We start from the raw sequence: 12,888 nt of genomic DNA on the forward strand, positions 1-12,888 counted from the left end.
TGAGGGCTTGCCCGGTATGAGCGTTCGGGACGTGAGTGGACTTAGGACTGGAAGTTCTGTCCATTCGAAGCAGCCAACCTTCCTGCTGCAGACAGGGGCTGTTCCCTTGGGTTTCTTTCACCTTGCTCTCGGATAAATTTGGTTGTATGCTGCAGTTGCCTGCGATGACTACAAGGTGGCGCTGCTTTCAGGTAAGAGCACAAATATGCAGAAAATGTTGGGGACTTTTGCCACATTTATCGGTGGTGGGTCTCGCACATTTTTTCCAGGGGAGAGATATTGACCTGAAACACTTTTTACTGCAGAGATGCTGCAGTTCTAAAGGCTGGTCGGGCAGAAGGGCTTAGCCGTTTCATTGCCTGCCCCCCTGCAGCCCATTTATTACCAGCAGTTGTGAGTGGTGACTGCTCTTTGTAAAATATAAAAATTTCAGGACATAGAAAGTCGCAGACGGGGCTTTTAGGATGCCTGCCTATGTCTTTGTTTATTATTTATCTAATAGCTGAGTAATCTGGTCAAGATATTTCTCTTTTTTTTAACATATTGCGTTAGAATAGCTACAGCTTGCTTAATGTATAAATATTAGCACTGCATTGGCCGGGAATCGAACCCGGGTCAACTGTTTGGAAGGCAGCTATGCTCACCACTATACCACCAACGCTCCGTGGCATATGTTTTTTTTAAACTCTAGACATCACAACCCTGAGTTCAATGACTATATTGCACCAGTATCAGAGGTATTTTTGGTTTACAGACCAACATGAAAATCAGGAAAAAAGTTCTTGCAACTGCTAAGGAACTGGAGATTGAAACCAATGCAAAAGCTGCGCAGAAAAGGAGAAAGGGAAAGCAGCAGTTCAAATCATTGAAATAAGCATATATTGGCAGCAAGGGAAAAACAGCAGGGTAGAGAAAGAAAACAGCTCCACGAAATTCACAGGAGATTGATAATAGCAGGACAAAAAAAGGGAATAATAACGTTCCAAGCAGGCTCAGAAAGAAGTGCGAGGGTCCCATCTTTCTTTAATGGTCATAACTGTGCATCATTTCCTTTGAAGTGTAGGGTTGATTCTCTGACCATCTGTCTCCCTGACTTTGAGCAGAGACCGATAGTTGAGCAGTCTCTTCCCACAAAAAGCTGGCACAAGCCTGCTGTTTTCCGCTCTGGCAGCGTGGAAACTAGAGAGTGGTCCTCACAAGAAAAAAATTCAATCCATGCTAGCAGTGGATGGTTTCGATCCATCGACCTCTGGGTTATGGGCCCAGCACGCTTCCGCTGCACCACTCTGCTTCCTGTTCAAAATGCTGTGGTTATGCAGATCAGGAGCCTTCAGAGGAGTGGCATGGGATCGCTGGAGCTATTCTGGCAGGGCTCTCACCTCATTTGCCTAAGAATGTCACAAGGCATGCTGGGTGCAGAAAATCTTCGCCTTCCCCTCTCACAGTCAGTTATAGGGGAAAGTCAAGGCCCTCTCAGTCACTAGCCATGTCACGCCTTTGTCAAGACAGAAGCACCCCCACCCGCTCCTTCTCTGTGATCCTGCGCTACCATGCTCAGGTTTTGGCCTTACCTGGGAGCCAGAGGTGCACCCGGTGAGGGCTTGCCCGGTATGAGCGTTCGGGACGTGAATGGACTTAGGACTGGAAGTTCTGTTGATTCGAAGCAGCCAACCTTCCTGCTGCAGACAGGGGCTGTTCACTTGGGTTTCTTTCACCTTGCTCTCGGATAAATTTGGTTGTATGCTGCAGTTGCCTGCGATGACTACAAGGTGGCGCTGCTTTCAGGTAAGAGCACAAATATGCAGAAAATGTTGGGGACTTTTGCCACATTTATCGGTGGTGGGTCTCGCACATTTTTTCCAGGGGAGAGATATTGACCTGAAACACTTTTTACTGCAGAGATGCTGCAGTTCTAAAGGCTGGTCGGGCAGAAGGGCTTAGCCGTTTCATTGCCTGCCCCCCTGCAGCCCATTTATTACCAGCAGTTGTGAGTGGTGACTGCTGTTTGTAAAATATAAAAATTTCAGGACATAGAAAGTCGCAGACGGGACTTTTGGGATGCCTGCCTATGTCTTTGTTTATTATTTATCTAATAGCTGAGTAATCTGGTCAAGATATTTCTCTTTTTTTTAACATATTGCGTTAGAATAGCTACAGCTTGCTTAATGTATAAATATTAGCACTGCGTTGGCCGGGAATCAAACCCAAGTCAACTGCTTGGAAGGCAGCTATGCTCACCACTATACCACCAACGCTCCATGGAATATGTTTTTTTTAAACTCTAGACATCACAACCCTGAGTTCAATGACTATATTGCACCAGTATCAGAGGTATTTTTGGTTTACAGACCAACATGAAAATCAGGAAAAAAGTTCTTGCAACTGCTAAGGAACTGGAGATTGAAACCAATGCAAAAGCTGCGCAGAAAAGGAGAAAGGGAAAGCAGCAGTTCAAATCATTGAAATAAGCATATATTGGCAGCAAGGGAAAAACAGCAGGGTAGAGAAAGAAAACAGCTCCACGAAATTCACAGGAGATTGATAATAGCAGGACAAAAAAAGGGAATAATAACGTTCCAAGCAGGCTCAGAAAGAAGTGCGAGGGTCCCATCTTTCTTTAATGGTCATAACTGTGCATCATTTCCTTTGAAGTGTAGGGTTGATTCTCTGACCATCTGTCTCCCTGACTTTGAGCAGAGACCGATAGTGGAGCAGTCTCTTCCCACAAAAAGCTGGCACAAGCCTGCTGTTTTCCGCTCTGGCAGCGTGGAAACGACAGAGTGGTCCTCACAAGAAAAAAAATCAATCCATGCTAGCAGAGGATGGTTTCGATCCATTGACTTCTGGGTTATGGGCCCAGCATGCTTCCGCTGCACCACTCTGCTTCCTGTTCAAAATGCTGTGGTTATGCAGATCAGGAGCCTTCAGAGGAGTGGCATGGGATCGCTGGAGCTATTCTGGCAGGGCTCTCACCTCATTTGCCTAAGAATGTCACAAGGCATGCTGGGTGCAGAAAATCTTCGCCTTCCCCTCTCACAGTCAGTCATAGGGGAAAGTCAAGGCCCTCTCAGTCACTAGCCATGTCACGCCTTTGTCAAGACAGAAGCACCCCCACCGCTCCTTCTCTGTGATCCTGCGCTACCATGCTCAGGTTTTGGCCTTACCTGGGAGCCAGAGGTGCACCCGGTGAGGGCTTGCCCGGTATGAGCGTTTGGGAGCGTTCGGGACGTGAGTGGACTTAGGACTGGAAGTTCTGTCCATTCGAAGCAGCCAACCTTCCTGCTGCAGACAGGGGCTGTTCCCTTGGGTTTCTTTCACCTTGCTCTCGGATAAATTTGGTTGTATGCTGCAGTTGCCTGCGATGACTACAAGGTGGCACTGCTTTCAGGTAAGAGCACAAATATGCAGAAAATGTTGGGGACTTTTGCCACATTTATCGGTGGTGGGTCTCGCACATTTTTTCCAGGGGAGAGATATTGACCTGAAACACTTTTTACTGCAGAGATGCTGCAGTTCTAAAGGCTGGTCGGGCAGAAGGGCTTAGCCGTTTCATTGCCTGCCCCCCTGCAGCCCATTTATTACCAGCAGTTGTGAGTGGTGACTGCTGTTTGTAAAATATAAAAATTTCAGGACATAGAAAGTCGCAGACGGGGCTTTTGGGATGCCTGCCTATGTCTTTGTTTATTATTTATCTAATAGCTGAGTAATCTGGTCAAGATATTTCTCTTTTTTTTAACATATTGCGTTAGAATAGCTAAAGCTTGCTTAATGTATAAATATTAGCTCTGCGTTGGCCGGGAATCGAACCCGGGTCAACTGCTTGGAAGGCAGCTATGCTCACCACTATACCACCAACGCTCCGTGGCATATGTTTTTTTTAAACTCTAGACATCACAACCCTGAGTTCAATTACTATATTGCACCAGTATCAGAGGTATTTTTGGTTTACAGACCAACATGAAAATCAGGAAAAAAGTTCTTGCAACTGCTAAGGAACTGGAGATTGAAACCAATGCAAAAGCTGCGCAGAAAAGGAGAAATGGAAAGCAGCAGTTCAAATCATTGAAATAAGCATATATTGGCAGCAAGGGAAAAACAGCATGGTAGAGAAAGAAAACAGCTCCACGAAATTCACAGGAGATTGATAATAGCAGGACAAAAAAAGGGAATAATAACGTTCCAAGCAGGCTCAGAAAGAAGTGCGAGGGTCCCATCTTTCTTTAATGGTCATAACTGTGCATCATTTCCTTTGAAGTGTAGGGTTGATTCTCTGACCATCTGTCTCCCTGACTTTGAGCAGAGACCGATAGTTGAGCAGTCTCTTCCCACAAAAAGCTGGCACAAGCCTGCTGTTTTCCGCTCTGGCAGCGTGGAAACGAGAGAGTGGTCCTCACAAGAAAAAAAATCAATACATGCTAGCAGAGGATGGTTTCGATCCATCAACCTCTGGGTTATGGTCCCAGCACGCTTCCGCTGCGCCACTCTGCTTCCTGCTCAAAATGCTGTGGTTATGCAGATCAGGAGCCTTCAGAGGAGTGGCATGGGATCGCTGGAGCTATTCTGGCAGGGCTCTCACCTCATTTGCCTAAGAATGTCACAAGGCATGCTGGGTGCAGAAAATCTTCGCCTTCCCCTCTCACAGTCAGTCATAGGGGAAAGTCAAGGCCCTCTCAGTCACTAGCCATGTCACGCCTTTGTCAAGACAGAAGCACCCCCACCCGCTCCTTCTCTGTGATCCTGCGCTACCATGCTCAGGTTTTGGCCTTACCTGGGAGCCAGAGGTGCACCCAGTGAGGGCTTGCCCGGTATGAGCGTTTGGGAGCGTTCGGGACGTGAGTGGACTTAGGACTGGAAGTTCTGTCCATTCGAAGCAGCCAACCTTCCTGCTGCAGACAGGGGCTGTTCCCTTGGGTTTCTTTCACCTTGCTCTCGGATAAATTTGGTTGTATGCTGCAGTTGTCTGCGATGACTACAAGGTGGCACTGCTTTCAGGTAAGAGCACAAATATGCAGAAAATGTTGGGGACTTTTGCCACATTTATCGGTGGTGGGTCTCGCACATTTTTTCCAGGGGAGAGATATTGACCTGAAACACTTTTTACTGCAGAGATGCTGCAGTTCTAAAGGCTGGTCGGGCAGAAGGGCTTAGCCGTTTCATTGCCTGCCCCCCTGCAGCCCATTTATTACCAGCAGTTGTGAGTGGTGACTGCTGTTTGTAAAATATAAAAATTTCAGGACATAGAAAGTCGCAGACGGGGCTTTTGGGATGCCTGCCTATGTCTTTGTTTATTATTTATCTAATAGCTGAGTAATCTGGTCAAGATATTTCTCTTTTTTTTAACATATTGCGTTAGAATAGCTAAAGCTTGCTTAATGTATAAATATTAGCTCTGCGTTGGCCGGGAATCGAACCCGGGTCAACTGCTTGGAAGGCAGCTATGCTCACCACTATACCACCAACGCTCCGTGGCATATGTTTTTTTTTAAACTCTAGACATCACAACCCTGAGTTCAATTACTATATTGCACCAGTATCAGAGGTATTTTTGGTTTACAGACCAACATGAAAATCAGGAAAAACGTTCTTGCAACTGCTAATGAACTGGAGATTGAAACCAATGCAAAAGCTGCGCAGAAAAGGAGAAATGGAAAGCAGCAGTTCAAATCATTGAAATAAGCATATATTGGCAGCAAGGGAAAAACAGCAGGGTAGAGAAAGAAAACAGCTCCACGAAATTCACAGGAGATTGATAATAGCAGGACAAAAAAAGGGAATAATAACGTTCCAAGCAGGCTCAGAAAGAAGTGCGAATGTCCCATCTTTTGTTAATGGTCATAACTGTGCATCATTTCCTTTGAAGTGTAGGGTTGATTCTCTGACCATCTGTCTCCCTGACTTTGAGCAGAGACCGATAGTTGAGCAGTCTCTTCCCACAAAAAGCTGGCACAAGCCTGCTGTTTTCCGCTCTGGCAGCGTGGAAACGAGAGAGTGGTCCTCACAAGAAAAAAAATCAATACATGCTAGCAGAGGATGGTTTCGATCCATCAACCTCTGGGTTATGGTCCCAGCACGCTTCCGCTGCGCCACTCTGCTTCCTGCTCAAAATGCTGTGGTTATGCAGATCAGGAGCCTTCAGAGGAGTGGCATGGGATCGCTGGAGCTATTCTGGCAGGGCTCTCACCTCATTTGCCTAAGAATGTCACAAGGCATGCTGGGTGCAGAAAATCTTCGCCTTCCCCTCTCACAGTCAGTCATAGGGGAAAGTCAAGGCCCTCTCAGTCACTAGCCATGTCACGCCTTTGTCAAGACAGAAGCACCCCCACCCGCTCCTTCTCTGTGATCCTGCGCTACCATGCTCAGGTTTTGGCCTTACCTGGGAGCCAGAGGTGCACCCGGTGAGGGCTTGCCCGGTATGAGCGTTTGAGAGCGTTTGGGACGTGAGTGGACTTAGGACTGGAAGTTCTGTCCATTCGAAGCAGCCAACCTTCCTGCTGCAGACAGGGGCTGTTCCCTTGGGTTTCTTTCACCTTGCTCTCCGATAAATTTGGTTGTATGCTGCAGTTGCCTGCAATGACTACAAGGTGGCGCTGCTTTCAGGTAAGAGCACAAATATGCAGAAAATGTTGGGGACTTTTGCCACATTTATCAGTGGTGGGTCTCGCACATTTTTTCCAGGGGAGAGATATTGACCTGAAACACTTTTTACTGCAGAGATGCTGCAGTTCTAAAGGCTGGTCGGGCAGAAGGGCTTAGCCGTTTCATTGCCTGCCCCCCTGCAGCCCATTTATTACCAGCAGTTGTGAGTGGTGACTGCTGTTTGTAAAATATAAAAATTTCAGGACATAGAAAGTCGCAGACGGGGCTTTTGGGATGCCTGCCTGCCTATGTCTTTGTTTATTATTTATCTAATAGCTGAGTAATCTGGTCAAGATATTTCTCTTTTTTTTAACATATTGCGTTAGAATAGCTACAGCTTGCTTAATGTATAAATATTAGCACTGCGTTGGCCGGGAATCGAACCCGGGTCAACTGCTTGGAAGGCAGCTATGCTCACCAGTATACCACCAACGCTCCGTGGCATATGTTTTTTTTAAACTCTAGACATCACAACCCTGAGTTCAATGACTATATTGCACCAGTATCAGAGGTATTTTTGGTTTACAGACCAACATGAAAATCAGGAAAAAAGTTCTTGCAACTGCTAAGGAACTGGAGATTGAAACCAATGCAAAAGCTGCGCAGAAAAGGAGAAAGGGAAAGCAGCAGTTCAAATCATTGAAATAAGCATATATTGGCAGCAAGGGAAAAACAGCAGGCTAGAGAAAGAAAACAGCTCCACGAAATTCACAGGAGATTGATAATAGCAGGACAAAAAAAGGGAATAATAACGTTCCAAGCAGCCTCAGAAAGAAGTGCGAGGGTCCCATCTTTCGTTAATGGTCATAACTGTGCATCATTTCCTTTGAAGTGTAGGGTTGATTCTCTGACCATCTGTCTCCCTGACTTTGAGCAGAGACCGATAGTTGAGCAGTCTCTTCCCACAAAAAGCTGGCACAAGCCTGCTGTTTTCCGCTCTGGCAGCGTGGAAACGAGAGAGTGGTCCTCACAAGAAAAAAAAATCAATCCATGCTAGCAGAGGATGGTTTCGATCCATCGACCTCTGGGTTATGGGCCCAGCACGCTTCCGCTGCGCCACTCTGCTTTCTGCTCAAAATGCTGTGGTCATGCAGATCAGGAGCCTTCAGAGGAGTGGCATGGGATCGCTGGAGCTATTCTGGCAGGGCTCTCACCTCATTTGCCTAAGAATGTCACAAGGCATGCTGGGTGCAGAAAATCTTCGCCTTCCCCTCTCACAGTCAGTCATAGGGGAAAGTCAAGGCCCTCTCAGTCACTAGCCATGTCATGCCTTTGTCAAGACAGAAGCACCCCCACCCGCTCCTTCTCTGTGATCCTGCGCTACCATGCTCAGGTTTTGGCCTTACCTGGGAGCCAGAGGTGCACCCGGTGAGGGCTTGCCCGGTATGAGCGTTCGGGACGTGAGTGGACTTAGGACTGGAAGTTCTGTCCATTCGAAGCAGCCAACCTTCCTGCTGCAGACAGGGGCTGTTCCCTTGGGTTTCTTTCACCTTGCTCTCGGATAAATTTGGTTGTATGCTGCAGTTGCCTGCGATGACTACAAGGTGGCGCTGCTTTCAGGTAAGAGCACAAATATGCAGAAAATGTTGGGGACTTTTGCCACATTTATCGGTGGTGGGTCTCGCACATTTTTTCCAGGGGAGAGATATTGACCTGAAACACTTTTTACTGCAGAGATGCTGCAGTTCTAAAGGCTGGTCGGGCAGAAGGGCTTAGCCGTTTCATTGCCTGCCCCCCTGCAGCCCATTTATTACCAGCAGTTGTGAGTGGTGACTGCTGTTTGTAAAATATAAAAATTTCAGGACATAGAAAGTCGCAGACGGGACTTTTGGGATGCCTGCCTATGTCTTTGTTTATTATTTATCTAATAGCTGAGTAATCTGGTCAAGATATTTCTCTTTTTTTTAACATATTGCGTTAGAATAGCTACAGCTTGCTTAATGTATAAATATTAGCACTGCGTTGGCCGGGAATCAAACCCAAGTCAACTGCTTGGAAGGCAGCTATGCTCACCACTATACCACCAACGCTCCATGGCATATGTTTTTTTTAAACTCTAGACATCACAACCCTGAGTTCAATGACTATATTGCACCAGTATCAGAGGTATTTTTGGTTTAGAGACCAACATGAAAATCAGGAAAAAAGTTCTTGCAACTGCTAAGGAACTGGAGATTGAAACCAATGCAAAAGCTGCGCAGAAAAGGAGAAAGGGAAAGCAGCAGTTCAAATCATTGAAATAAGCATATATTGGCAGCAAGGGAAAAACAGCAGGGTAGAGAAAGAAAACAGCTCCACAAAATTCACAGGAGATTGATAATAGCAGGACAAAAAAAGGGAATAATAACGTTCCAAGCAGGCTCAGAAAGAAGTGCGAGGGTCCCATCTTTCTTTAATGGTCATAACTGTGCATCATTTCCTTTGAAGTGTAGGGTTGATTCTCTGAACATCTGTCTCCCTGACTTTGAGCAGAGACCGATAGTTGAGCAGTCTCTTCCCACAAAAAGCTGGCACAAGCCTGCTGTTTTCCGCTCTGGCAGCGTGGAAACGAGAGAGTGGTCCTCACAAGAAAAAAAATCAATCCATGCTAGCAGAGGATGGTTTCGATCGATCGACCTCTGGGTTATGGGCCCTGCACGCTTCCGCTGCGCCACTCTGCTTCCTGTTCATAATGCTCTGGTTATGCAGATCAGGAGCCTTCAGAGGAGTGGCATGGGATCGCTGGAGCTATTCTGGCAGGGCTCTCACCTCATTTGCCTAAGAATGTCACAAGGCATGCTGGGTGCAGAAAATCTTCGCCTTCCCCTCTCACAGTCAGTTATAGGGGAAAGTCAAGGCCCTCTCAGTCACTAGCCATGTCACGCCTTTGTCAAGACAGAAGCACCCCCACCCGCTCCTTCTCTGTGATCCTGCGCTACCATGCTCAGGTTTTGGCCTTACCTGGGAGACAGGGGTGCACCCAGTGAGGGCTTGCCCGGTATGAGCGTTTGGGAGCGTTCGGGACGTGAGTGGACTTAGGACTTTAAGTTCTGTCCATTCGAAACAGCCAACCTTCCTGGTGCAGACAGGGGCTGTTCCCTTGGGTTTCTTTCACCTTGCTCTCGGATAAATTTGGTTGTATGCTGCAGTTGCCTGCGATGACTAAAAGGTGGCGCTGCTTTCAGGTAAGAGCACAAATATGCAGAAAATGTTGGGGACTTTTGCCACATTTATCGGTGGTGGGTCTCGCACATGTTTTCCAGGGGAGAGATATTGACCTGAAACACTTTTTACTGCAGAGATGCTGCAGTTCTAAAGGCTGGTCGGGCAGAAGGGCTTAGACGTTTCATTGCCTGCCCCCCTGCAGCCCATTTATTACCAGCAGTTGTGAGTGGTGACTGCTGTATGTAAAATATAAAAATTTCAGGACATAGAAAGTCGCAGACGGAGCTTTTGGGATGCCTGCCTATGTCTTTGTTTATTATTTATCTAATAGCTGAGTAATCTGGTCAAGATATTTCTCTTTTTTTTAACATATTGCGTTAGAATAGCTACAGCTTGCTTAATGTATAAATATTAGCACTGCGTTGGCCGGGAATCGAACCCGGGTCAACTGCTTGGAAGGCAGCTATGCTCACCACTATACCACCAACGCTCCATGACATATATTTTTTTTAAACTCTAGACATCACAACCCTGAGTTCAATGACTATATTGCACCAGTATCAGAGGTATTTTTGGTTTACAGACCAACATGAAAATCAGTAAAAAAGTTCTTGCAACTGCTAAGGAACTGGAGATTGAAACCAATGCAAAAGCTGCGCAGAAAAGGAGAAAGGGAAAGCAGCAGTTCAAATCATTGAAATAAGCATATATTGGCAGCAAGGGAAAAACAGCAGGGTAGAGAAAGAAAACAGCTCCACGAAATTCACAGGAGATTGATAATAGCAGGACAAAAAAAGGGAATAATAACGTTCCAAGCAGGCTCAGAAAGAAGTGCGAGGGTCCCATCTTTCGTTAATGGTCATAACTGTGCATCATTTCCTTTGAAGTGTAGGGTTGATTCTCTGACCATCTGTCTCCCTGACTTTGAGCAGAGACCGATAGTTGAGCAGTCTCTTCCCACAAAAAGCTGGCACAAGCCTGCTGTTTTCCGCTCTGGCAGCGTGGAAACGATAGAGTGGTCCTCACAAGAAAAAAAATCAATCCATGCTAGCAGAGGATGGTTTCGATCCATCGACCTCTGGGTTATGGCCCCAGCACGCTTCCGCTGTGCCACTCTGCTTCCTGCTCAAAATGCTGTGGTTATGCAGATCAGGAGCCTTCAGAGGAGTGGCATGGGATCGCTGGAGCTATTCTGGCAGGGCTCTCACCTCATTTGCCTAAGAATGTCACAAGGCATGCTGGGTGCAGAAAATCTTCACCTTCCCCTCTCACAGTCAGTCATAGGTGAAAGTCAAGGCCCTCTCAGTCACTAGCCATGTCACGCCTTTGTCAAGACAGAAGCACGCCCACCCGCTCCTTCTCTGTGATCCTGCGCTACCATGCTCAGGTTTTGGCCTTACCTGGGAGCCAGAGGTGCACCCGGTGAGGGCTTGCCCGGTATGAGCGTTCGGGACGTGAGTGGACTTAGGACTGGAAGTTCTGTCCATTCGAAGCAGCCAACCTTCCTGCTGCAGACAGGGGCTGTTCCCTTGGGTTTCTTTCACCTTGCTCTCGGATAAATTTGGTTGTATGCTGCAGTTGCCTGCGATGACTACAAGGTGGCGCTGCTTTCAGGTAAGAGCACAAATATGCAGAAAATGTTGGGGACTTTTGCCACATTTATCGGTGGTGGGTCTCGCACATTTTTTCCAGGGGAGAGATATTGACCTGAAACACTTTTTACTGCAGAGATGCTGCAGTTCTAAAGGCTGGTCGGGCAGAAGGGCTTAGCCGTTTCATTGCCTGCCCCCCTGCAGCCCATTTATTACCAGCAGTTGTGAGTGGTGACTGCTGTTTGTAAAATATAAAAATTTCAGGACATAGAAAGTCACAGACGGGGCTTTTAGGATGCCTGCCTATGTCTTTGTTTATTATTTATCTAATAGCTGAGTAATCTGGTCAAGATATTTCTCTTTTTTTTAACATATTGCGTTAGAATAGCTACAGCTTGCTTAATGTATAAATATTAGCACTGCGTTGGCCAGGAATCGAACCCGGGTCAACTGCTTGGAAGGCAGCTATGCTCACCACTATACCACCAACGCTCCGTGGCATATGTTTTTTTTAAACTCTAGACATCACAACCCTGAGTTCAATGACTATATTGCACCAGTATCAGAGGTATTTTTGGTTTACAGACCAACATGAAAATCAGGAAAAAAGTTCTTGCAACTGCTAAGGAACTGGAGATTGAAACCAATGCAAAAGCTGCGCAGAAAAGGAGAAAGGGAAAGCAGCAGTTCAAATCATTGAAATAAGCATATATTGGCAGCAAGGGAAAAACAGCAGGGTAGAGAAAGAAAACAGCTCCACGAAATTCACAGGAGATTGATAATAGCAGGACAAAAAAAGGGAATAATAACGTTCCAAGCAGGCTCAGAAAGAAGTGCGAGGGTCCCATCTTTCTTTAATGGTCATAACTGTGCATCATTTCCTTTGAAGTGTAGGGTTGATTCTCTGACCATCTGTCTCCCTGACTTTGAGCAGAGACCGATAGTTGAGCAGTCTCTTCCCACAAAAAGCTGGCACAAGCCTGCTGTTTTCCGCTCTGGCAGCGTGGAAACGAGAGAGTGGTCCTCACAAGAAAAAAAATCAATCCATGCTAGCAGAGGATGGTTTCGATCCATCGACCTCTGGGTTACGGGCCCAGCACGCTTCCGCTGCGCCACTCTGCTTCCTGCTCAAAATGCTGTGGTTATGCAGATCAGGAGCCTTCAGAGGAGTGGCATGGGATCGCTGGAGCTATTCTGGCAGGGCTCTCACCTCATTTGCCTAAGAATGTCACAAGGCATGCTGGGTGCAGAAAATCTTCGCCTTCCCCTCTCACAGTCAGTCATAGGGGAAAGTCAAGGCCCTCTCAGTCACTAGCCATGTCACGCCTTTGTCAAGACAGAAGCACCCCCACCCGATCCTTCTCTGTGATCCTGCGCTACCATGCTCAGGTTTTGGCCTTACCTGGGAGCCAGAGGTGCACCCGGTGAGGGCTTGCCCGGTATGAGCGTTCGGGACGTGAGTGGACTTAGGACTGGAAGTTCTGTCCATTCGAAGCAGCCAACCTTCCTGCTGCAG

General features: G+C 46.9%; 4 non-coding genes across 4 annotated transcripts; all 4 read right to left on the bottom strand.

The window, feature by feature from the left end:
• Positions 1–3,786: 3,786 nt before the first annotated feature.
• Positions 3,787–3,858, bottom strand: TRNAG-UCC (transfer RNA glycine (anticodon UCC)). The gene has a single exon. It is a non-coding gene; the product is annotated as a tRNA-Gly (tRNA).
• Positions 3,859–5,390: 1,532 nt separating this feature from the next.
• TRNAG-UCC (transfer RNA glycine (anticodon UCC)) lies at positions 5,391–5,462 on the bottom strand. The gene has a single exon. It is a non-coding gene; the product is annotated as a tRNA-Gly (tRNA).
• Positions 5,463–10,198: 4,736 nt separating this feature from the next.
• On the bottom strand, positions 10,199–10,270 carry TRNAG-UCC (transfer RNA glycine (anticodon UCC)). Its single transcript has one exon. It is a non-coding gene; the product is annotated as a tRNA-Gly (tRNA).
• A 2,152-nt stretch (positions 10,271–12,422) lies between these two features.
• On the bottom strand, positions 12,423–12,494 carry TRNAT-CGU (transfer RNA threonine (anticodon CGU)). Its single transcript has one exon. It is a non-coding gene; the product is annotated as a tRNA-Thr (tRNA).
• Between the last annotated feature and the right edge of the window lie 394 nt (positions 12,495–12,888).

This window comes from Pleurodeles waltl, unplaced genomic scaffold, assembly GCF_031143425.1.
Source record: "Pleurodeles waltl isolate 20211129_DDA unplaced genomic scaffold, aPleWal1.hap1.20221129 scaffold_69, whole genome shotgun sequence".
NCBI lineage: Eukaryota > Metazoa > Chordata > Amphibia > Caudata > Salamandridae > Pleurodeles > Pleurodeles waltl.